This window comes from Rousettus aegyptiacus, unplaced genomic scaffold (assembly GCF_014176215.1).
Source record: "Rousettus aegyptiacus isolate mRouAeg1 unplaced genomic scaffold, mRouAeg1.p scaffold_m13_p_12, whole genome shotgun sequence".
Classification (NCBI taxonomy): Eukaryota; Metazoa; Chordata; class Mammalia; order Chiroptera; family Pteropodidae; genus Rousettus; species Rousettus aegyptiacus.
Window position 1 is genome coordinate 55,933,833 of NW_023416287.1, and position 23,046 is coordinate 55,956,878.

A 23,046-nucleotide genomic window follows, 5' to 3' on the forward strand; every position below is an offset into this window, starting at 1 on the left:
GACCTTTCCCCTCTTCTTCTCCATATCAGCCCCCTCATCCCACCCCAGAAGTGCCTAACTGGTGAAACCTTGAATGTGGAAATCATGACTATGTATACATATTGAGAAACTGAGACACATTAGAAGGGCAAAGCATATCCCAAATGCAGATAGAGAAATGCATTATAGGAGGATCACATCACTAGCCTGAACTTTGAGGGGTGGGGGTGTGGTTTGCATCAGGATTCAGTTGGTTCTGATGTTATTGAGAACTGCAGCTACAGGGTATGAATGACAGGAAAAATTTCCAGATGCAAGGTTAGAATCTGCTAATTGTAATAGCATTCATTGATACGGCAAACAGGTGCTTGATGAGCACAGCATAATCTCAAGAGGCCTTTCACTCTTAGCAGGACTTTTATATTTCTTCTCTTTGTGCTGAGTGGAAAAGAGCAAAGTGCTTTCCCTTATCTCCTGGCACATTGTCTTGAGTCTAGTAGACACTCAAGGAATGCTTATTCAATCGAGCTAAATTTTATTAATGGGACTTTTAGAGCCGATTACCAATTATAGTACACACCACAGCTGGTGATAGTAGTCTTCTTTGCTTGAAGTCTCCACTATACCTCTACAAACTCAAGAGGGTTTAAGGATGACAAGTTTCATGATGTCAGTATCTTTTAGTTCAAATGAGCACATTGGTCATATATGAAAATGCAAACAGACTTTTGAAAGATCTCTGATCAAGTTTTTCATTGTTGATAAATGCCAAGGGGAATGCCTGGAGCCAGTGATAATTCTAGCATTAAGGAATCCTTGCCATATCCCCAGGAAGAAAGATGCTTTCATTAGGTGAGTAGTTATAAATCCTAACTATGTGTGCTGTAATATCTGAGCACCTGTTGGAGTAAAGATGATATAAACAGAAAACAAGATGGGGAAGTGCTCTCAAAAATAGTCTAATACCTGTTTGTGCGTGTGTTATTGATGGAGATGAAACTGGGGGCCCAGAGATATGTAAAGAGCCAGCACTAGAACATAGGTTATTTGATTCCCAAGATATGTGCTTATTCATAATGATAAGAATATCTTTTTTCATCCTGTAAATGTTTAATAATATTTAGGAATGGCCTTTCTTCTCAAAACTGTTTTGTAACTTAGAGGTTATGCATAATTCATAGGTAATAAGAAGGCACTGCAGGTGGTAAGATCATCATAAAGATGCTCATGTAATAAAGAAGATAACAGCAAAACGCCTTAGGCAACAAGTATCTTATGAGAATATGAATGAAAACAGAATAGGAGGCCTATGTAAAAAATTTAAGACAGGTAAGAAAACTGATTTGGAAATTGTGTTATAAAAATAAATATTATTTAAGAATATTAAAGCATATTTGAGCCAGTTTTCAACTCATTTAAGAGAATATGTTACTTTTAAGGGGTTTAATAAACCTTAATTGAATGTGCATATATACATGATTCTTAGCAACAGTTCATTAAAATGTCAGTCAACATAGTTGATTGATGCTGGTCAGCTCCAGAGATCAGAATGAGATCAGGATAAAAGTTTCACAGAGGAAGTTCTAAGTATATAACAAGAACGAACTTAAAACATATTTTACTTATTTAATTATTAAATATACCAAAAAGTCTAATAGTGAAAATTAGTTGTTCTTCCATCTCTGTCTCCCAGTCACCCAAACTCCCCTTGCAGCGATAACTCTAGCTTCTTGTATATCCTTCCTGAGATATTCTAGACATGTACATGCCTCCAGGGAAGCATACTGAACATACTGTTTGCCTGCATTTTCACTCATTTAGCTGTATTTTGGAGTTTGATGAAAACCTTTCTGTTGACTAGTGCTCTTCAGCAGTGGAACACACTGTCTTGTGATGAAACTGAGAAGTGTCACTCAAGATTGGCCATGAGGAATACCAAAAGGATTCCCATACTGAGCAGGAGTTGTCAGTAGGTGACCTCCAAGGCTCCCTTCTCAAATTTTACAATATATTTAAGGGTCTACTAGGTACTAAGCACTGTAGGACAAAAAAAATGTATACAGAATTTATATTTTAGTTGGGAAGAAAAAAAATATATCTTACATATAGACCATCAGTGTAAATGTGAAAATTCCATAAGATAGAATTAATGATATCATAGAGCTGTTTATAAATAGTTGTCAAATGAGCCAGGTAGATGCCATTAAGTACTATGAGTTAAGCGAAGGGTAGAGAAGTCTAAGGAAACTTTGCTTAGGAGGTGAGACTACCTAATCCTTGAAGAATTGAATTTGAATTAATAGGAAAAGGGTAAGAAGAACAGTTTGGCACTGAGGAACACTGAACGTGAATATAGGGACAGTGGTAGAACAGTATGAAAGCAGTAGAAGGAAAAAGTCAATAGGGCATAAAGCTGTTGGTTTGAGACCATTTATGGAGTAGGTAAATTCCAGTCTCTGAAGTGCAGCCTGATTACTGAGTAACAAAGGCCCACTGAAAGTTTCTGAATAGTGATGTGACAGTGTTGTATTTTGGAAAGGTGAATCTAGCTATTGTATAAATATGGGCTCAGGGTAAAATTGACCTGAATATTAGTATTGGCAATAAAGGAGAAAGAGACTCAGAAAATAAGATGAAAGATACACGTGATTATTGATTGAATTTGGAGTTAGGGGAAAGGAATGAAAGACTGATGACTTCATGTTTTCAAGCCCAATTGCCTGGGAATAAAATGGTGCCATTAACAGAAACAGAGAAAACAAAAATCGCTGTTTTGGGGAGAGAAGTGACAATTTGATTTTAGATTAAGATTGACATGATGGGAAACATTCGGATAAAAACACATTTGAAATAGTGGAACTAAACAAGGGTCTCGAAAGAAATTAGAACTGGATGGCAATATCCGCAGCTCTTTTCCTTTAGGTCCAGATTGCCCCGTTGAGTGCTCATCTTCTAATCAGGCAAAACAAGCTGTTTTCCTTTGGCTGAACTCACATCAGACTCAGTTTAAATGGGAGGGAATTGTTTACTAGTAATGGTAATGCCCACTCTAGGGTGATGTAATAGTGAAAATTATTTGTTCTAATACTTTTATTATTTTACTCAAACATTACATTCCATCTCTATGGGATGTGTGTTTTGTTGTACTGTGAATAACAGTCATTTAAATACTTACATACTATTTCAGGTTATTTAATTCTATAAAAGAGATCTAGGGTGAGTTTCTTTCCAATATAGTGTTATTGTTTTTATTGTTCCTAATAAATTTTGTACTTACATTTAAGGAGTTTGAAATTTAGTGAACTAGTTTGTATCCTGTGGCATAATGGACACGACTCTCTTTTAGGAGCTTTGAGATTGAAATGTAGTTATTTGAAACCTCTGTAACACCCTAGGAGAAAAAGTATATACTACTTTAGGGTGAGGGATATGCTGCTTTATTTGCCCTGAGGAACTGGTATGCATCTTCTCCGTTGATTAGAGAAAGTATTGATCAAAGATCATTGTGTTCCACTTTTTATTACCCTGGGTCCCCAGGAGCTGCGTTTCATGCTGAACTATGTATTTATTGGTTAGTATATTTGATTTCTTCTCTCTTCTAGCCCTGAACTTTCTTTTAAGATTCTATTACACAGTGTGTGTCTTTTATTGTAAGCTGGTGCACATCCTGTTTGGGAAGAGAGAAGGTACAAATAAATTCAATTTATTGTAACTATTAAACTATTTCCAAAGAGTCAATACTGTGTTCTCTTAGTACATGGGATAATTCCAAGGTCATGGTAGGTACTTGAAAAATATTTTTTGAATGAATGAAGCTCAACAAGTTAAGAAAAGTCAGGGAGACTATTCGAGGGGGGAAAATCAGAGATGCTCACTTGAAAGAGAAGGTATTTATGTTAGAATGAGAAATAATAGCGTTTCGACAGTCTAGTGGGTTTTTTAGGAAAGGGAATCACAAGAGCAGAGATGTGGAGGCAAAAATATATGGGCCATGTCCTTGTAATGGTGAATAATCCATTATGGAGAAGCATGGGAAGGTGAATGGAGTGGGGGGAGGGCAGCCTGTTGGGATTATCATCTGTGACTTTACTTGATCTTGTCTCTTTATCATCTTGTCTGCGGTGAGTCTCCAGAGTCCACAAACCCTGGAGTTCACAGCGACAGAAGAAGGCACATAGCCTACTTTTCTAGTGTCCTTGCTCATCCTGCCCTTGACTCTTGGTCATTGACTCTAATCCTTTACTTAAAGCAACTTAGCCATGATGTTATTTTAACCCTGTTTTAAACCCAAGTAGTCCAAAGGCTGTTGGGCAGCCTTAATTATTCTTTGGGTTACTCACCAGGAGGCCCTGAACATAAAGCACACTTAATATCCAAAGGGAGCAAATGCCTCCCTCACAAATAATGGATTATTTCATTATCTGAAGCTGCATGGCTGAAATTTGGAGGTAATAAAAATAAATCTTATATTTATTATATATATTTATTAAGCATTAAGTGCCAAGCACTCTACTAAGTACTTTATATTGATTGTATCATTTAATCCTTATCACCATCCTTAGTATATGCTATTGTTATGCTTATTTTAGTAAGGGAAAAAAATGAACAGAAGTTTATATTCATAGGGTAAGTGCCAGAGCTGGGTTCTGAATCCAGGCAGTCCAACTCCAATGCCTAAGTCTTAGCCAGTACATTTAAAGAAGCACATTAAAAAAGCATGAGAGATAACCATGTTGTCTTATGTTCAATAGATGGTGACAAATAAGAGTATAAAATTAACAGATCTTTATATTTCAAATTTCACCGAGTGGCTATGGGCCCATTGAGGCCTTTATTTTGTCATGTCAGTGTTTAAATAGAAAATTAACTTTAGTCTATGGCCATGCTACTCTAAACAAGCCTAATCCCATCTGATCTTAGAAGCTAAGCAGGGTTGGGCCTGGTTAGTACTTGGATGGGAGACCACTTAGGAAGACCAGGTACTGTAGGCATAAAAAATTAAAAAATAAGGGATTGTAAGCTGACAAGGTCCTTGCAATCTGTGGAATCAACCAAGGGTTGTCTCGCTTTAAAAAAAAAGAAAAAAGAAAATTAACCTTAAATGTCTTTAGATGGGGGCATGTACTATTTTTTTCATGCATATTTCATATTGGCCCACAAATTTATGGCATTGATGAGTATGTTATGTTAGTTCAAAATGCATTTATTATGTTCAGAATGCAGTCCCAATCATGCAGGTCCCTGTTCGAGTCAAGAAGAAAGGGATGATGCCATCCATGCAGGTCCCCTTTTATCAGGGAGTGAAAACATTTCCCAGAATCCCTTATAGTGTATTCCTCTTATGTCTTCTTACCTAGAATTGGACTGCTTGGCCATCCCTCACTGCAGAGAAGGCTAGAAAGATGAGGAACAGGATTTTCGTGATGAATTTAGACCAAACAAAATCTTTTTCCTCAAGCTGTATATATTAGGACCCCAAATAAAATCAAAGAAGACGGCAGGATGAATATTAGAAAAGGTACCAAAATATCTGTTATCATCTTGTTCTTTAAAATTCTGATTGACTACTTACTACCTTCACAGTGAAATGATTCATTAGGATAAGCTAACTGCTGTAACAAACACCCACAGAATTTCAGAGGCTTAATTAATTACTCGCTCACATTGCAATCCATCGTGGTGAAGTGCTTCTTTTTGCGGTCACTCAGGTATCCAGGCTCCTTTCATCTTGTTCTGCTGCCGTCTTTGAATTCCAGCCTACAAGATTATTCTGGAAAGAGGAGAAAATACAGGGAAGAACACAACACTTTGTTGCCTTGGCCATCACATTAGGCACATTCCATTGTGAAAACTAGGAGATATTTGGCCATGTCTCTAGGGAGAGGAAGTAGTTTTGGCGAGCATCTAGTTAGCCTCTGCCACACTATGGTTGATTGAAATCTAGTTGTCACTGAAGACAGATGACAAAATGGATAGAGATGTTCTTTAACAATGTGAAAAGTAAGTTTCACAAGAAGATATAAATAAATGAGATTTATTATCTTTTGTAATTTCTTGAAGGTATCTCGCCTAATGTTCCTCTTTATAAATAGTTAAAATTTGGATAATAAAGTCTCAAGCACATGATTTCCAAAAAGCCATCCCTGACCTCTCCAGTCAACAAGCAGCCTGCTGTATTTACTTCTGTGTGTGCTGCTTCTTGGCTGTAACTGGTTGGCGTGTATGTCACTTGGCTCTAAACACTCAGAGGGCACAGACCTAATACAGTTTATGTTTCAATCACAGACCTAATACAGTTTATTGATGCCTAGAAGGTAATCAATAAATATGTAATCGAATGATTAAGTAGATAAATATATGAACAAATATACTGACATTAGTAAAACTTCAAAGGAGAAAAGACTAGTTTTGAATTCACAAAAATTTTGATTCATGGAAATTTGTAAAAGTATGGTTTCTCTACAACCTAGATGATCATTTAACTAGCTTCTCACAAATAATGTGTAGTAATAGCATCTAATTGTATGCAAATGCTTATGAGGCAAAGATTTTAAAATTTTTTCATAAACAGATTAAAGGTACAATTCGGTTTGCATGGCCTTAAATTTCATATCTGTGGAGAGTAAGATTAGTGAGTTTTTATTTCACTAGTAACATTTGTAATACTTATTTTAATTTTTATTCATTAATCCAACCCAATATTCAGTGAGTTTCTACTCAAACAGAAGATAGTAATAAACACACTTGTCTGTAATTATATAACTATATGATTTTATAATTGGATTGAGGGCTAGAAAGGCCAAAAGTAGCAGAGTACATAATTTATATTGGATATTTAAGGAAGTTTTTGAGGAAGTATTATCTGTATTGAGATGATAAGGAAGAAAGAGACAAAGCTAGAGGAGAATTGGGGAAAGAGCACTTCAGAATATGTGAGGACTCCAGGGGAAGTGTTTGACGTGTGAGAGAAGCTGAGAAACACAGCCAAGGCCATCAGATTGGAGGGGACTTTGCAAGGCCCAGAGGTAGGCATGGGATAGGCCTCATGATGTGTTGAGGCATTGGACCTTTGTTTTAATCTATTAGCTCATATGATTAAAAAAAAAGAACTCACTGTTTTACATGGCAACATATAATAAACCTTTTAGCCTGCCCTTTTAGCCACTGTAAACTATAAAAATACCATGTACAGTTGGTTCTTGAGTAACGTGGACTTAAACTGGTTTGGTCCACTTATATTTTTTTTCAATAAATACCTGTACTATGTGATCTGCAGTTGGGAGTTTATGAATGCAGAGGGCCAACTATATGCATTGGTCTTCACCATTTTATAGAGGGGCTTTGAGCATCATGGGTTTTTGTATTCATGGGGGTCCTGGAATCAGGAATGAATACTAAGAGACAACATAGGTTTCTGGGGAGTCAAAAGTTACACATGGAGTTCGACTGCATGGGGGGTTGGCGCCCCAACCTCTGCATTGTTCAAGAGTCAACTATATATAAATTCAATAAATAGTTTTTATTTTTAATTAAAAATACCACACTTGTAATAATGAAAAAAATTAAAAATGTTTACATCTCATAAAGGAAGGAAGGAAACTAAGTTAGATCGAAAGATGTGGGGGGAATAGAATTGGATTGCAAGCTCACTTTTTAAATCAGAATAACTTCCAGATGAATTAAAGATACCAAAATAATAATAATTGACATTTATTTAGCTTGAACTGTGTGTCAAGCCTTCATTTAAGCACTTTTTATTACAGCACACGAATTTTAGTCATTTAATCCTTAGAGCAGCCCTATAAATTAGCAGCTATTTCCGCCTCCATTTTGGGGCAATGGACACTTAAAGAGATAATGAGTAGTGCTACAGGCACTGCAAGCCTAGGCATTCTGGCCCTAGAGTCTGTGTTCTTATCTGTCATACACGTACTATCTCTAAAAATTCTAGGGAGGAAAAAAAGATAAGTATTTATGTAATGTTGGTGTAGGGAAAATCATTCTAACCATAATTATAAAGCTAAAAACAAGGGAAAAGATTAGTAGATTTGACTTCATGAACATATTTATTTAAACTTTTACATTTCCCCCAAATATTCAAAACAAAAGATATAAACAAGAAAAACAAAATATTTGCAGTGTATGTAGTAAACAGAATGTTAATATCCTTTGTATATAAAGCATTCTTACAATCAGGAAAAAAAGAACAAATACCTCAGAAGAAAATGGCTTGTGGCAGAGGCCTATAAACTTGTTTTGGACTAAATCCAGTCCACTATTTATTTTTAAAAATAAACTTTTATTGGAGTATGACCATCCTCATTTTGTTTGCATACTGTCAATGGGCATATAAGTCACAATGCATTGTGAAATAATTATGACCTCAGAGCCTTTAGTGTTTACTATCTGGTCCTTTATAGAAAAAGCTCTCTGACTTCTGATGTGGAGGAATATCAAAGGTCAAATATTGATTTTGGTGGTCTTGAAAGACAATACAGAGTCTCTTCCCTTTGGAAGGCTTTGGGTGGTCCTGCTTGGTGGCAGAAGCATGGACCAGTTGACCTCTGGAGGTCCCTCCTTCACCTCATCCTGTTTATCTCAGACTCATCTTAGGTCAAGTTACTACACATTAATATCTGTAGGCATCTGTCCTCCCTTATGTACTTATTTCTGTTGGGTCCTTTCTCCTATTTACCTATCTTTCTGCCCTTACCTTTGTGGGTAGCATTACCTCTTCCATGATAAACAAACCCTAGAGGCCCCAGTGTTTTCCAGATATATCCTTTGGCCTTCATCAGTACCTGACTTTCTAGCCATCTTCTTTTCTCTGCTCTTGGAACCAAACTGATGAGTTTTGCTGGAGAAATTCATACAACTAGGGTGATCAGTGATACAACTACATACATTCTCACCTCTGCTAGGAACTCTGTCCTGAAATCCTGTGTTATCCCAAATTGGCTCTTCCCCAATTATGTCTAAATGACTGGTGCACCTAAACTTTCTTAGTTCAGTTCCCTTTCCAGCTCTCGGAGAATGAACTTCCTTCTACTTCACAGAGAAAAAGGAAGCCTTCATGCAGCATATATTGAATCCTAACCTTTTCTGATTCCTCAGAGTGAGGAATCCATTTGTGATACCCCTTTCCTGCTTTATTTTCAACATTTTGCCTCTAAACTGTTTTCAATCCTGTAACTTACAAACTAGTTCATCTCTTTTCTCTTTCTTTCTTTTTTTTTCTTTCTTTTCTTTTCTTTTCTTTTCTTTTCTTTTCTTTCTTTCTTTCTTTCTTTCTTTCTTTCTTTCTTTCTTTCTTTCTTTCTTTCTTTCTTTCACAGCGAAATAAGAAAGACTGGAGAAAGAAAGAGAAGAGAGAAACACAAAAATTAGGGAATAATGGGAGAGAAAAAGGAGAAAAGGAAGAAAGGAAGCTCTTTGATAACACTTGTTACCAAATCAAATGTCCCTGGACATCTTTCTTTTCAAAACCCAGCCCCCCCCTTTATTAAAAAAATAAAAAACATTCTTCTTACTTTAAAGCCAGTTGATAAAAATTCGTAAGTTCTCTTGTTGACAACAAAAACTCATGAGATCTTTTGAAACTGATAAAGTAGCCATGACAGATGACTTTTTATTTAGTATCGAAGCCATTTAGACTTGTAGATTATAGAATACTGAGGTTACACCAGCATTCTCCTCAAAACATGGAGTTTAGTAGTAAACACTGAAAATTCTCCATTTAGCACTTAGCAGTTTTGCTTAGACCTAAATTCTTAGTGGCATTGAGAATACTTAATGTAAAATGTTCTGGGTATAAATGTTCTGGCATCAAGTATTCTTAGAATATTTAAGTGAGAATACTGATTTTCAAGCAATTCATAACACCAGATATAAAGATATGTGAGAGAAAATAGCCATGACATTGTATTATAAAGAAATTATGATCTTCGGAGTACAGATTTGAGTTAATAAAGAGGCAATCAGAAATCATGCCACACTCAGACTGGAAACTGATCAGTAATATTTTTTGAAACTCATATTGTCCTCATGCCAATAATAACGTTTCATTAAAGGAAAATCAACTTGAGACTTTAGAAAATTTGAAATTAATGAACAATAGAATATCCTAATAGTCACATTATAATAGTAGTAGTAATATAACTTAATACATGTCCTTTAAAGTAATGTTATTTACAGCTAACTCCATCTTTCTCTAATTTTTGTGACAAATATTTTATTGTAAAAATAAGTAAAGTTTAAATATTCCATAGGGTAAAAAATATCATTAAGACATCATCAAATCCAATATTTATATTGAAGTAATACTAACAATGTAGTTTGCCTCATTACTTCAAACCCTTTGTTTAAATAAAATATAACATTTTAGAAAGTTTGCGAGAGAAAAAGAAAATCTATAATCCCACCAATTTCATAGCTTTTTGCAGGAATGTATTTTTCGATAATTGTAATAATGTAATTTTATATTCTACTTTTAAAATTAGTATTCTTGAATATTATTCTGAATTAGTATATTAAATTATGATTATAATTTTTATTGCAGTTTTATATCACCTACCTTACAACATATTTATTTAGCCATTTACCTACTGGATAATTTAGATAAGATTCAGTGTTTTGCTCGGTGTTTATAGATCCCTCCCTACCATACTTTGTATTTTTTCTCATCATAGATTTCCAAAAGTAAAATTGCTTAGACGAAAGTTACACTTTCAGATATATGATAGCATAATGGTTTCTCAAAGAATTCTTCCAATTTACAGTTCCCCCTGGAATGTAAGAGTATCAATTTCATTGCTAATTTAGCAAGTTTTTAGAAAAAAGTACTTCATTGATTGTTTTTTGTTTTGTTTTGGTTAATAGACTTGCATTTTTAAGAGTAATACATTTATAGAAACAAAGAGCAGAAGGTACAGAGTTCTCCCAAATACTCCCTCAGACAGTCTTCTCCATAGTTAACTGTTATTAACATCTTGCCTTAGTGTAGTACATTTGTCACACTTGATGATTGAATACTGATACTTTATTATTAGCTAGAGTTTGTGGTTTACATTAGGATTCACTCTGTGTTGTACAGCTTTATGGGTTTTAACAATTTAACATCATGTTTTTACCACTGCTGCACAGAGTCCCCACACCCTGGGCTGTGGACTGGTACTGGTCTGTGGCTTGTTAGGAACCAGTCTACACAGCAGGAGGTAAGTGGTGGGCCAGAGAACGAAGCTTTATCTGTATCTGCAGCCGCTCCCCAGAGTTAGCATCACTGCCTCAGCTCCACCTCAGGTCATTAGACATTAGATTCTCATAGGAGCATTTGTTCCTGGTGCCAGAAAGGTTGGGGCCCACACATGGAATAGTTTCAATGCCCTAACAATTTCCTGTGTTCCATGTATTCATCCTTCTCTCCTCACAAGCCGCTGGTACCACTAATCTTTTTACTGTTCCTGTAGTTTTTGCCTTTTCCATGTTGTTATGTAGTTGGAATCAGTGTAGGTAGCCTTTCAAACAGGGTTCTTTCACTTAGCAATATACATTTTAAATTTCCTCTGTTTCTTTATGTAGCTTGATAACTTTTTTTTTTATCATTGAATAATATTCCACTGTATGGATGTGTCACAGTTTATCCATTCATTTTTTTTTTGAGAAAAATGTTCTTTATTTATTATTTTTTTAATACCATTTTATTTTTTTATACCATATATACATAATTTTTTTAACATTTTATTTTTTTATTTTCCCCCTCCCCACTCTCTTCTGGTAACCACTAGTCCATTGTCCATGTCCATGAGTTTCTGTTTGTTTGTCCTGTTCATTTGTCGTTTTTAGGTTTATATTCCACTTTCGTGATATCATGTGATTTTCAACCTTTTCTGTCTGGTTTATTTCGCTTAGTATGATTATTTCAAGGTCCATCCATGTTGTTGCAAATTGCAGTATTTCATCTCTCCTATGGCCGAGTAATATTGTATATATGTACCACAGCTTCTTAAGCCAGTCATCTATTATTATAGGACACTTTGGTTGCTTCCATTTCCTGGCCACTGTGAATAATGCTGCTATGAACATCAGTATGCAAATATCTTTTTGGATATGGGTTTGCTGGATCCTATGGTAAGTCAATTCTTAGTTTTTTGAGGAACCTCCATACTGTTTTCCATAGTGGTAGTACCAATTTGCAGTCCCACCAGCAGTGTATGAGGGTTCCTTTTTCTCTTCATCCTCTCTAACATTTGTTATTACTTGTCCTGTTGAGTATAGCCATTCTAACAGGTGTAAGATGGTATCTCATTGTGGTTTTGATTTGCATTTCCCTAATAGCTAACGATGTTGAGCATCTTTTCATATATTTGTTGGCCATTCATATGTCCTCTAGTGAGAAGTGTCTGTTTAGGTCCTCTGCTCATTTTTTGACTGGATTGTTTGTTTTTTTGTTGTTGTTACTGAGTTCTTTGTATATTTTGGATATTAGGCCCTTATCAGAGGTGTTGTTTGCAAATATATTTTCCCATTCAGATGGTTGTCTCTTTACCTTGTTGACGTTTTCTTTTGCTGAGTAGAAGCTTTTTAGTTTGATGTAGTCCCATTTATTTATTTTTGCTTTTACTTCCCTTGCCTTCGAGGTCAAATTCATAAAATCCTCTTTAAGCCCAAGGTCCTTGAGTTTCGTTCCTATGTTTTCTTCTATGCATTTTATTCTTTTAGGTCTTATATTCAGGTCCTTAATCCATTTTGAGTTAATTTTAGTGTGTGATGATAGACAACAATCTAGTTTCATTCTTTTGCAGGTGGCTTTCCAGTTTTCTTAGCACCATTTATTGAAGAGGCTTTCCTTTCTCCACTGTATATTTTTCATCCATTCACTTTTTGAAGAACATCTTAGTTGTTTCTAGTTTGGGCAGTTATGAATAAAGCTGATATAAATGTTTGTGTGCAGGTTGTGTGAGGATAAGTTTTCAACTCATTTTGGTAAAGTAATATTAGTATATCTACCTATTATTGTCATATACCTTTGAATATGTTAATAAAATAAATGTTTAAACACCGTTTTCTCCCTGCAGAGCCTCTATTTTCACCAGGTTGTTTTTTATTTGTTTGGTTTGGTCTCTGTGTCTGAGATGTTCCTCTGTTGTCTGGTGATCCCGGTTGTCTGCTGTTATTTAAGAGCAGTGTCACATAAAGCTGATAAGAAGCTCTGATCTCGTGGTGAGGCTTGCCACCTGTGGGCCATTTTGCTAAGAAATGCTCACTGTTGGTATGTTAAGCCTTCCCTCTTAGACTTGATAGATTCTCCAGAGAAAAATATCTGACCTCCTGCCTCGATTGTGTAGGACTGGTTATTATCTTTCTGGAAGCTGAGTAAGAAGAGGTCTGGAGGTGGGTGGACTTGGCTTTCGATACATAAAATGTTCACCTAATCTCCCTGTTTGCGAAATGGTACCCCTACTTTCGACTGTGCCTGTCCAGCTGTCTGCAAAACGGGAGAAGTATAGTTTCCTGCTTAGACTTGGGGAAGGGATCTAGGGATTTATCTTATTCTTAAAAGAGAGTTTCATTTAATCCTCCTGTTTTCAGCCTCACCTTTATCCTCATGCCTGAAATCTAGCCTGGTGATGCCTTTGGGGAGGTATGTGGTTTACTGTGTAAACTGGTTGTGTCTAAGCTTGACTTGGGATTCAACTTTCTCAATTCTGTGAGGTCATCTGCTTATTCATCTGCTTTCCAGTTTAAAATTTTTGTTTCTGTTTCCTTTGCTTCTGTTCTCTTTTGTCTTTATGATTCATGCTTTAAAAAACTCTTGACTATACTTTTAGTTGGGTTTTGGTAGTAAGTGAAAGTAAATACATTTGCATCATCTGCCATATTTATGTTAAATTTTCATTTTTTTAATTTATTTTTTCATATGTCCTTTTTTTTTTTTTTTTTTTTAAAGAAAACCAAAACCAAAATCCTATTCAATAGGCAGTAAATGCTAATCGGTTAAAAACTGCAGAAAAAAATTTTTAATGCAATTAATATCTATAAGTAGACATAAAATTTTGGTACATGTTTATTCTGACTTTTCTGTATGAATACATAAATGTGATTTATTTACTTTGTTTGTGTCAAAAATACAATTTTATCTACAGAGATAGTAAGCAGATTGGTGGGGATGGGAGTGGGGACTGGCTAGAAACAAGCATGAGGGAACTTTTGGGATGATGGAGTTGTTCTAAAACTGGATTGTGGGAATGATTACATAACCTACAAATATACTAAAAATTTGATGAGTGTATTTTATGGTGTATAAATTATAAGAACAGTTTGCCAGCAACCCCCTCCCCACCACCACCAGAAAACATGATTTTATCATACCACACATATACATCTTTATTCACTTAATTTATTGTGAACACGTTTCATGTCAACAAATTTAGACCTATAAGATAGAAATTGTAAGTGTATAATTAACAAATTGTATTTCCCTCAGCTCTTTACCCTTCATCTTGCAAATACACTTTCATAATACATTTTTTGCTTGCCTTTTTCCATTCTTCTTTATATATTTATATACTGATGCATAGTTGTAATTATTACAGTTTAGCAGTGTGGTTCTGAAACAGCATCCTAACCATTTTCCATATACTACGTCATTATTGTTGACAGTTACATAATACTCCACAGGGTACATATATCATGCACTAATTACTATATCCTAATGTTAGAACATTTGGACTACTTCAAAATGTATACCATGAAAAATAATGGTGTAATGCATAACTTTATGCATATAGCTTTTTTCTTTTTATTATTTACTTAGAATAATTTCCCAGAAAGTGTCTACTACTCTTGAACTTAAACATAAAATTACTTCAGAACAAAACAAATTGGCTTTTATTTAATTCCCTTTTATTGTATTTCAGAATATTCCATATATGAGGAACCTGTCATTTGTTACTGTTACTTTTTAAGGTGTTCTATGTTTTGCTAAACATACTTTTTAAAAATCAGATATAATGAAGAAGTGAAGAAAGGCAGGAATTCTGTGGGGGAAAAAAAAAAAAAAAACCTAGATAGGTTTTCTTGTAGAAAGATAGTGGCAACCTCACAGTGTTTTTACTCCAGTTAAATTTTCCAAATGGAGGTACAGTGCCCACCTTAAGTTGGTCATCCTCAAATTTCTAATGCTCATTCATCATAAATAATTGTCTATTGGAATATCTCATCACTGATTTGTAGCTGTGCTTTACTGGATACATGCTGACAAATCTTCTAAACCAAAAACTTAGTTAAACATGTTTAAATTAACATTAATAGATTACCTCTTGGCCAACTGGGAAAGTGACTGTTCTTCTGGAGAAGGCTCCAGGAGTTCTCAGCATCCAGGAAGTACACGTCACCCTTTACACGAGCCAGTATTTAGGTAACTAGAGGCAGGAAGTTAGATAGGCGATGACAGCTGTGCTTCGTGTCACTATAGCTTTGCCTATTCTAGACATTACGTATTTTCATGTCATGTTTTCAGCATGTATTCACATCATAGTATATACATCAGTACTTCATTCCTTTTTATTTCCAAAAGCTGTTATTTTGTATGGATGTACCACATTTTTCTTATCTGTTCTTTAGTTCATTGACATTTGGGTTGTCTCCTCTTTCTGGCTATTGTAAGCAATGCTTGATGCTGCTACGAAGATTCATGTACATATTTTTGAGTGAACGTATATTTTTATTTATCTTGGGTATATACCTAGGACTGTATTTTCCCAGTCATGTGCTAACTCTATGTTTAACATTTAAAGAACTGTCAAGCTATTTTCCAAAGTGGCTGTACCATTTTTTGTTTCTGCCACCATTTTATGAGTGTTACAGTTTCTCCAACACTGTTATTGTTTGTCTTATTTTAATCATCATAGTAGATATGAAGTATAGTATCTTGGTGTGGTTTTGATATGTATTTCTCTAATGGCTAATGATGAGTACTTTCTCATGTGCCTTTTGGCTATTTATATATTTTTGGAGAAATATCTGTTCAGATTCTTTGCCCATTTTTTATTGGGTTATCTTTTTATTGTTGAGTTATAAGAATTCTTTACATATTCTAGATACAGGGCCTTTATCACATATATGATTTGCAAATGTTTTCTCCCATTCTGTGGCTATCTTTTTATTTTCTTGATGGTGTTCTTTGAGACATAGAAATTTTTAATTTTGATGATGTCCAGTTTATATGTTTTTTATTTTGTTATATGTGCTTTTGGTGTCATGACTAAAAAATCATTGCCTAATCCAAATCACAGAAATTTACACTTATGTTTTCCTCTAAGAGTTTATAGTTTTAGCTTACTTTTAGGTCTATGATCTATTTAGAGTTTATTTTTATGTATAGTATAAGATAGGGGTCCACCTTCGTTCTTTGCATGTGGATATCTAATTGTTTTAGCACCATTTATTGAAAAGATTCTTCTTTCCAAATTGAATTATGTAGGCATCTTTATCAAAAATCAATTGACCATAAAGGTAATATTTTTTTCTTGGACCCGTAATTGTATTCCATTGACCTATATATCTGTTTCTATGCCAGTAGCACACAGTTTTGATTACTGTAGTTTTGGATTAGGTTTTAAAATTGGAAGCGTGACTCCTCCAACTTTGTTCTTCTTTTTGAAGATTGTTCTGGCCATTTTTAGTTCCTTGAATTTCTGTATGAATTTTAGGATCAGTGTGTCAATTTCTGCTAAAATGCAGCTGGGATTTTGATAGGGATTGCCTTGAATTTGTAGGTCTCAAGGCCTTGTGTGGTTGCTTTGGGCACCAAAATGGAATCTTATTAATCTTATTAATCCTTTCTTAGTCTTCTTCTGGACAACACAGTTATTACTGCCCTTAGTCCTGAGAGGATAGGTGAAGCCTATTTATATAAATGTTAGAGATTGAGTGTGTTTTTCTCTACATCAATTTCCTCTTATGTAAAATGGAGTTAATAAGTGTATTCATGTCATCAGATGTTGTGAAGATTAAATGAAAGAAACCATGTGAAGCACCCAGCTAGCCTTCACTAAATATTACCCATTACAATAACAATTATAGTCCAAGGCCTTTTTGCATCTAGATTGATTCTCTAAGTCCTTCATGCATTGGCTTCATCTCCCACTACTGTCTCATGTATGATCTGCACTTCAGGAAAACTGCATTTATTTGATTCTCAAAAGCCCACTTTCTTCCACCTATGTTGGCAGATGGATGTTCGATGGGTTAAAACATAGGAAATAAGAGGGATACTTATGATATGTAAGCAAAAAGGACATTTTCCATTAAGAAAACTTTAACAGGGGGAGGGGGGGACTCATTTCTAAGCTCTAAGCAAATGGAGCGTGTTGGAATATATATATATTTTTTAATCTTTTTAAAATTTAATTTTGTGGTCTTGGTAGACTGGAATGCTAATAACTTGCAGCCAGTTAGGAGCACACAGATACAGGAGAACTTGGGAAGTCTGCTGAGATGAAGTGTCAGGTAGAGATTATGTGTGTAAGTTTATTTTATTGTGACCTGAATGTCCACATGTTCTTCAGCTTGCAGTAAGAGTCCTCTCCTTTTAATACCCAGCTAAATCTGTGACCCAGTCCAGGCCCCTCCCCAAGTGTCTGAGAATTTCTAGATGACTTACATGTTCTCTTCTGGCTTGTCACCTCTTACTCAGGACTATGCCTCTGGCTTGTGCACCTCTGATCAACTTGAAGAAGTTGATATTAATATTTTGTAATTAAAGAACCTCATTAATATTATAAATGTAAACTAAAACTTTTGAGTGGGCTGTTCTTTTTCTAATGTTAGAAATCTTATTTCTTACATTCACTTTTTGAGTTAAACAATCACAGAATGAAATACAATACAATGAGAAGAGAATGGATTTTCTTAACAGTTTAAAACTTTTACAAATGTTATAGTTATAGACTTGGAGGAGCATGTTTATAGGCAATAAACTAAGTTTGTGTGCATGTGTGTGTGACTAATCTCATGCTCATTTCTTCATTCTCCCCCTCATCCTTCCCCTCATTCTTTTAGCTGTTGATGTCTTATCCATCCTCATAAGCTTCCCTCACATGTGCATGATTTCACAAAACCTGTCCAGACCCTCTCAGCTAGATGTGAGATCTGCTTTGAACTTCTATATAAACAGAGGTTTAGAAATCTTTCACAACACCAGCTAGATGTCACTTCGTGTACTAGTTATCTGTTGACTTATGTTACTCCCCATCTAGGTTGTAAGTCCCTGGAGTCCAGGTACTGCATGTTGTTAATCTTGGTACACCCTTACCCCCTCTTATAATTCTTTGAACATAGTGGGTGTTTACATGTGTGTGTTAAATTAAATTTCTGGATCAAAATAGAAGGAACTTATCCAGTTATCCACTTTAATAGGTGGCCATCTTTGTGCACTTGATTGGGATAGCTTATCAAGAATCTTCAACAGAAGCTTTCTAAACCTGGAGTTTATAATTCACATAGAAGGCACTGATAAAAGTTTTCTTACAGATAAGGAGATAATGTTAATGAATCTATACTACTGATAAAAGAACAAACCAACTAGAACTTCTTCATAATGTTGTACTGTGTTCACTTATTTAAATATTTTCTTTTGATGCTTTTAGCACACCTGGCTGAAGTTAATGTCTAACTAAAGCATCATATTAAAACAGTGAATAAAAACAGAGAATGCCTGGAAGGGGCCCACAGTGGATTAACTCTCTGTATTAAAATTTCATGCCATAGTTAAGTTGTCATCTAGCAAGATTCCAGTGGGCAAAATTACAGCTCATGCATGTTTGTGATAGATGGCTGTGCTTGTTTCTGCAGTAGAGTGGGTTCTTTACAGCGTAGTATTGCCTTCAGTGGTCAGATTACTTGGAACACTTCATTTGGGCAGGGGAGATCAGCTGTGCTCTAGGAGCCTAGGAAGATAGCACTTAAGAGAGCGAGACAGTGTGTCACAGCAGTGCTTCTCAAATTGTCCATGGTGAGGCACTACTTTTTCTTCCCAATTCAAGTAGACTAATAATTTTTAAAAATACAAAAAGCATAAATAACTAGAAAAAATTTAAAAGACATACAAAATATAACCCCCAATTTTTAAATGTTGGATTCAACAGAAAAAATTACTTTGTCAAATTGTTGTTCTGTATTTTCTGGTTTAGAGGGTGGACTGTCCTGATATGCCCAAACAGGAACTTGGAACACCTGTTCCTAGAGTTGAGTAGGAGATCTGTTTGACTGGAATGAATTCTCAGAGGTAATGGGAGAAAGATGCTTATGTCTTAAAGTGAGACCAGACCAAAAATTGATCCCATTCTTTATTTAATAGGGTGACAAGATGAGCAGAAAGGAGAAAACTGTAATGTAGTTGAAATGGTTCCTTTGGAAGTAATTTTCATGTTTAAGGTTGATTATAGGGATAAAACAAAATAGTGAAACTTTCAAGAAAGAAGATGTGAGTTCAGGCAAAAGACACAATAAATACCTGAACAAATCTGAGGCTTTGGAATTGCAAATAGAATATCAGCAGAAATATTTGCTGAGCCCATATTATGCACTAAAGATAGTACTAAGCATTTTATATACGCTATCTCAATCTTTATAGCAACCCTGTGTGGTGGTATTATTAACCTTATTTTTTCAGATAAGGAAACAGGCTCCAAGAAGTTGAATAACTTGCCCCAAAGTCACATGATTTTCAGATGGGTGAAGTGTGTGACCCAGAACCCAGATTTATTAGGCTCTTTAATAAGTGTCTAAATATAGCAGTTTGAGCAAATCTTGCTTAGTATTTTGGGCCATGGACTTGAGAATTATCACTGTCCTTGGATGCCAAATAGCCTGTTTACCATGCTTCTCGGCCCTTCAACTCATTTTGTCTAATTTTTTTAGAGATTTGACCTTGAATAAAAGAGATGAAATGGCTTAATAGGAGACAAGTTCTGAGGGTTATAGTCTTGGCTGGAGCAGCATAACCCCATGAAGTGGATTAAACCTAGGATAGATGTCAACACTGGGCCAGAGATTCTCAATTCAAATTTTTAAGTAGCATTTTATAAATCTAATTCTAATCATATAGTTCCGTAATGTCACCATTTCATATGATAAAGTATTTTATCTAGATTGTTTTAAGTCCTGTTGGTGCCATGGTTTTCCAAATGAGTTAACACTAAAATTTAATTATATGAAACATTTTTAATGTAAGTTTTTTAATTTGTTTAAGAACTAGAAAAAAATAGTATAGAGCATATAATTAGTCAAACATGCAATTTTTTTTCCCACCAGAATTTCTAAGAAGAATTTATCTGCATTGTTGTAAAGAACTGCACACTCCACCACACTTTTGGTGCTTTGCGAATGTTAAATAGTAACTCCTCGAGAAGGAGGAAAGTCTTTTGTTAAAATAACTCCTTGGGAAGGGGAAGAGTCTTTTGTTAAAATGGAGTACAATGTTCATTGCATTCAAAATACATATCCCCTAGTAAATGACCCAAATATTTGTAATTGTCTATTATCATACATTGAGATTCAGTCCCTCATCTGTTCTTCATTGAAATTATCTATTTTTCTTACATGTTGCTAAAAATGAAGTTTAATTTAAACCATACACCCAATATTTTTATTTCCTACAGCAGCCAAATATCTTTTGTCTCACTCCTACCTTTTAACAAGAGAAACATTGCACTTAAATATATTTCCGTACTGAGCATGAGAATCAAAAGTTACCATTTCTCATTTGGTGGAAAAACCTGTAATAGGTTTTTGCACACTGTGATGAGGAAAAGAATCTCAAAATCAACTTAAACCTATCTGCATTAAATAAGTTAAAAGTTACTTTAACTTACTAAAAGTCAGTTTAATATTATTGCTTTTTTTTTTTTTTTTTTTTTTTTTTTTTTTTTTTTTTTTTGGTGTGTAAGACATTTTGTGTTGTTAGCTGAAAATAGTCCTTAAGGAATTTTCCCCTGATGTCCAAGAAGACTATCCAGGAAAAAAAAGAACTGTGTTCTTTGTTCCCCTTGGGGGAAATGGGTGTATGTCTCTCTGTGGAAGGAAGTTCTATGAGTCCCTTATTTCTTCAGCGAATGTGTTTGTGCCACTGCAGGGCTGTGGCTGGGTCATTGCTTTTGGACCAACTACCACACCTCTGGGCTGACTAAGCAGCACTGCATGATGACGAATGGTGGCAGCTCAGTTTCAAATAATGCCAATGGTGTTATTTCTTCTTTTTCAACATTAAATAAAAATTTAAAGAGCTGCTTTTCACATTAATTAAATATTATTTTTATTGTCTCTGAGCACTCATCTAGATTTTTGAGAGCTGAGCTAAAAACATCGCTTTTATAACACTAAGAGCTTTTGTATAGTTCCAATTTTTAGATAAACTCTGAGGATATGTAGGAGGTTATGTTTAAGAAAAGCAGTTCTCTTCTACTTTTCTGGCATTCTCAGTGCAACATATTACCTGCCTTGACTTCAGCAGAGAGAATTATATTATACAATAGGACTTTGTGTAGTGTCTAAGAAGCTGCATTATGGTTAGTAAATATTATAGCACTTATGTAAGTGGGCAATAATAATGCAATGCAGTTGCTTTTCAGGAGTCAAAAATAGTTGGTGGATAGAGAAATTCTCTGTTTAACTTTATAATATATACTTTGGGAGGCTGATAAAGCATAATACCAGTAAGGTAGTGATGAAATGTCTGTTTCAAGAAATTGTTATACTCATAAATAATATTTGAGGCAATGCTTTACAGCTTATAAAGTGATTTTCTTTAAGTTATTCATCGTAGCAACCATGCGAGGTAGACATTACTATCTTCATTTTCAAATGAGGAAACAGTCTGTAACAGTGCAATAATAGCTATGTCAAGTAGGTTCTAATTAAATAGAACACGCACACATCATATGGGTATATACTGTGTGTCCCAAGACTGGGGTAATGAGGATGGCGAGGGCCATGTGATAGCATGAGAACAAGAAGTCAGAGATTGTGCATCACGCTTATCCCCAAATAGAAGGCAGTCGCTCCCACCTCTCTTGTTGTTCTTCCTTCCTTCAAGGGGCAATGGATTTAGGCCCTTTTCTTTCCAGACTTCTTCCTTCCATTCCCAACTCATGCCTGGCCAGGAGTTTGGGGACAGCCCCTGATTTAAGGAGTTTTCCTTGTTTTTAGAAATTACTCATTTTATTGCTTAGTGTGTGTCACCATAATTGACTTGTGTAGACTTAGTTTATGGTGACTTCTTCTTAATGCAGGAATTGCAATAAGTGGTATAGAATTTCATAAGACCATCAAGCTTTCTTTGCTTTTCTTATTCACTCTCCTTGTTCATTCTCCTAGGTCTGAGAACAAGAGATAAAGATTGTGCATCACGCTCTTGAGATTGAGCTACCCAATTTTACATGGAGGGGACTGTGATTTACTGAAAGGACACTATTAACAGCCATCTCTCTTTTCCTCCTTTCCTAAAGTACAACGGTAAAGATATCCCAGAAGGGAACTTCAGTAAAATATGCTTTTTAGTCTTGACCTTAATATAAGTACCTATTTGAATAGAATGTAAATTACTATTTTTGCTTATACTGGCTTAAATAATGATTTTGTGCAGGTTGATTACTTTGCATTCAATCTGGACCTTGATTTAGCATAGAAAGGGGAATAATCCATGTTTATCCAGATGATAAAAGTACAGTCACTGAGATAACTTGGATTATTTTCTACTTTATCCAGACCATTAAATAAGAATTGAATATGTTTTTCCATGGGTGAAAGTTGATGGTAGTATGCCATTACCATAGCAACAGGATACATTCTTGGTTGCTACTAATTACCTCCAGGATTATGAAGGTGTGGATGTTTTCTTTTTGACAATGCATAGTGTTTGTAGAAAATGCAAGTGTTCTATCAGAGCTACTTTATTCAGAACCAACAACTCACTGGCTACAGTGACTGAAACAGGTTCTAAGAGTTCACTAGTGACTTACTGCTGTCTTTGTGATTGCTGACAAATGCTGTGCTGCTTTTGGGCTTCTG

The 23,046-nt window shown here is 35.1% G+C and overlaps 1 protein-coding gene and 1 pseudogene across 7 annotated transcripts in view; both read left to right on the forward strand.

Annotated features, from left to right (window-relative positions):
* Positions 1–23,046, forward strand: part of GREB1L (GREB1 like retinoic acid receptor coactivator) — a 219,994-nt gene that overhangs the window by 20,787 nt on the left and 176,161 nt on the right. The gene's annotated exons all lie outside the window — the stretch shown is intronic.
* On the forward strand, positions 4,852–4,970 carry LOC118610097 (annotated as a pseudogene).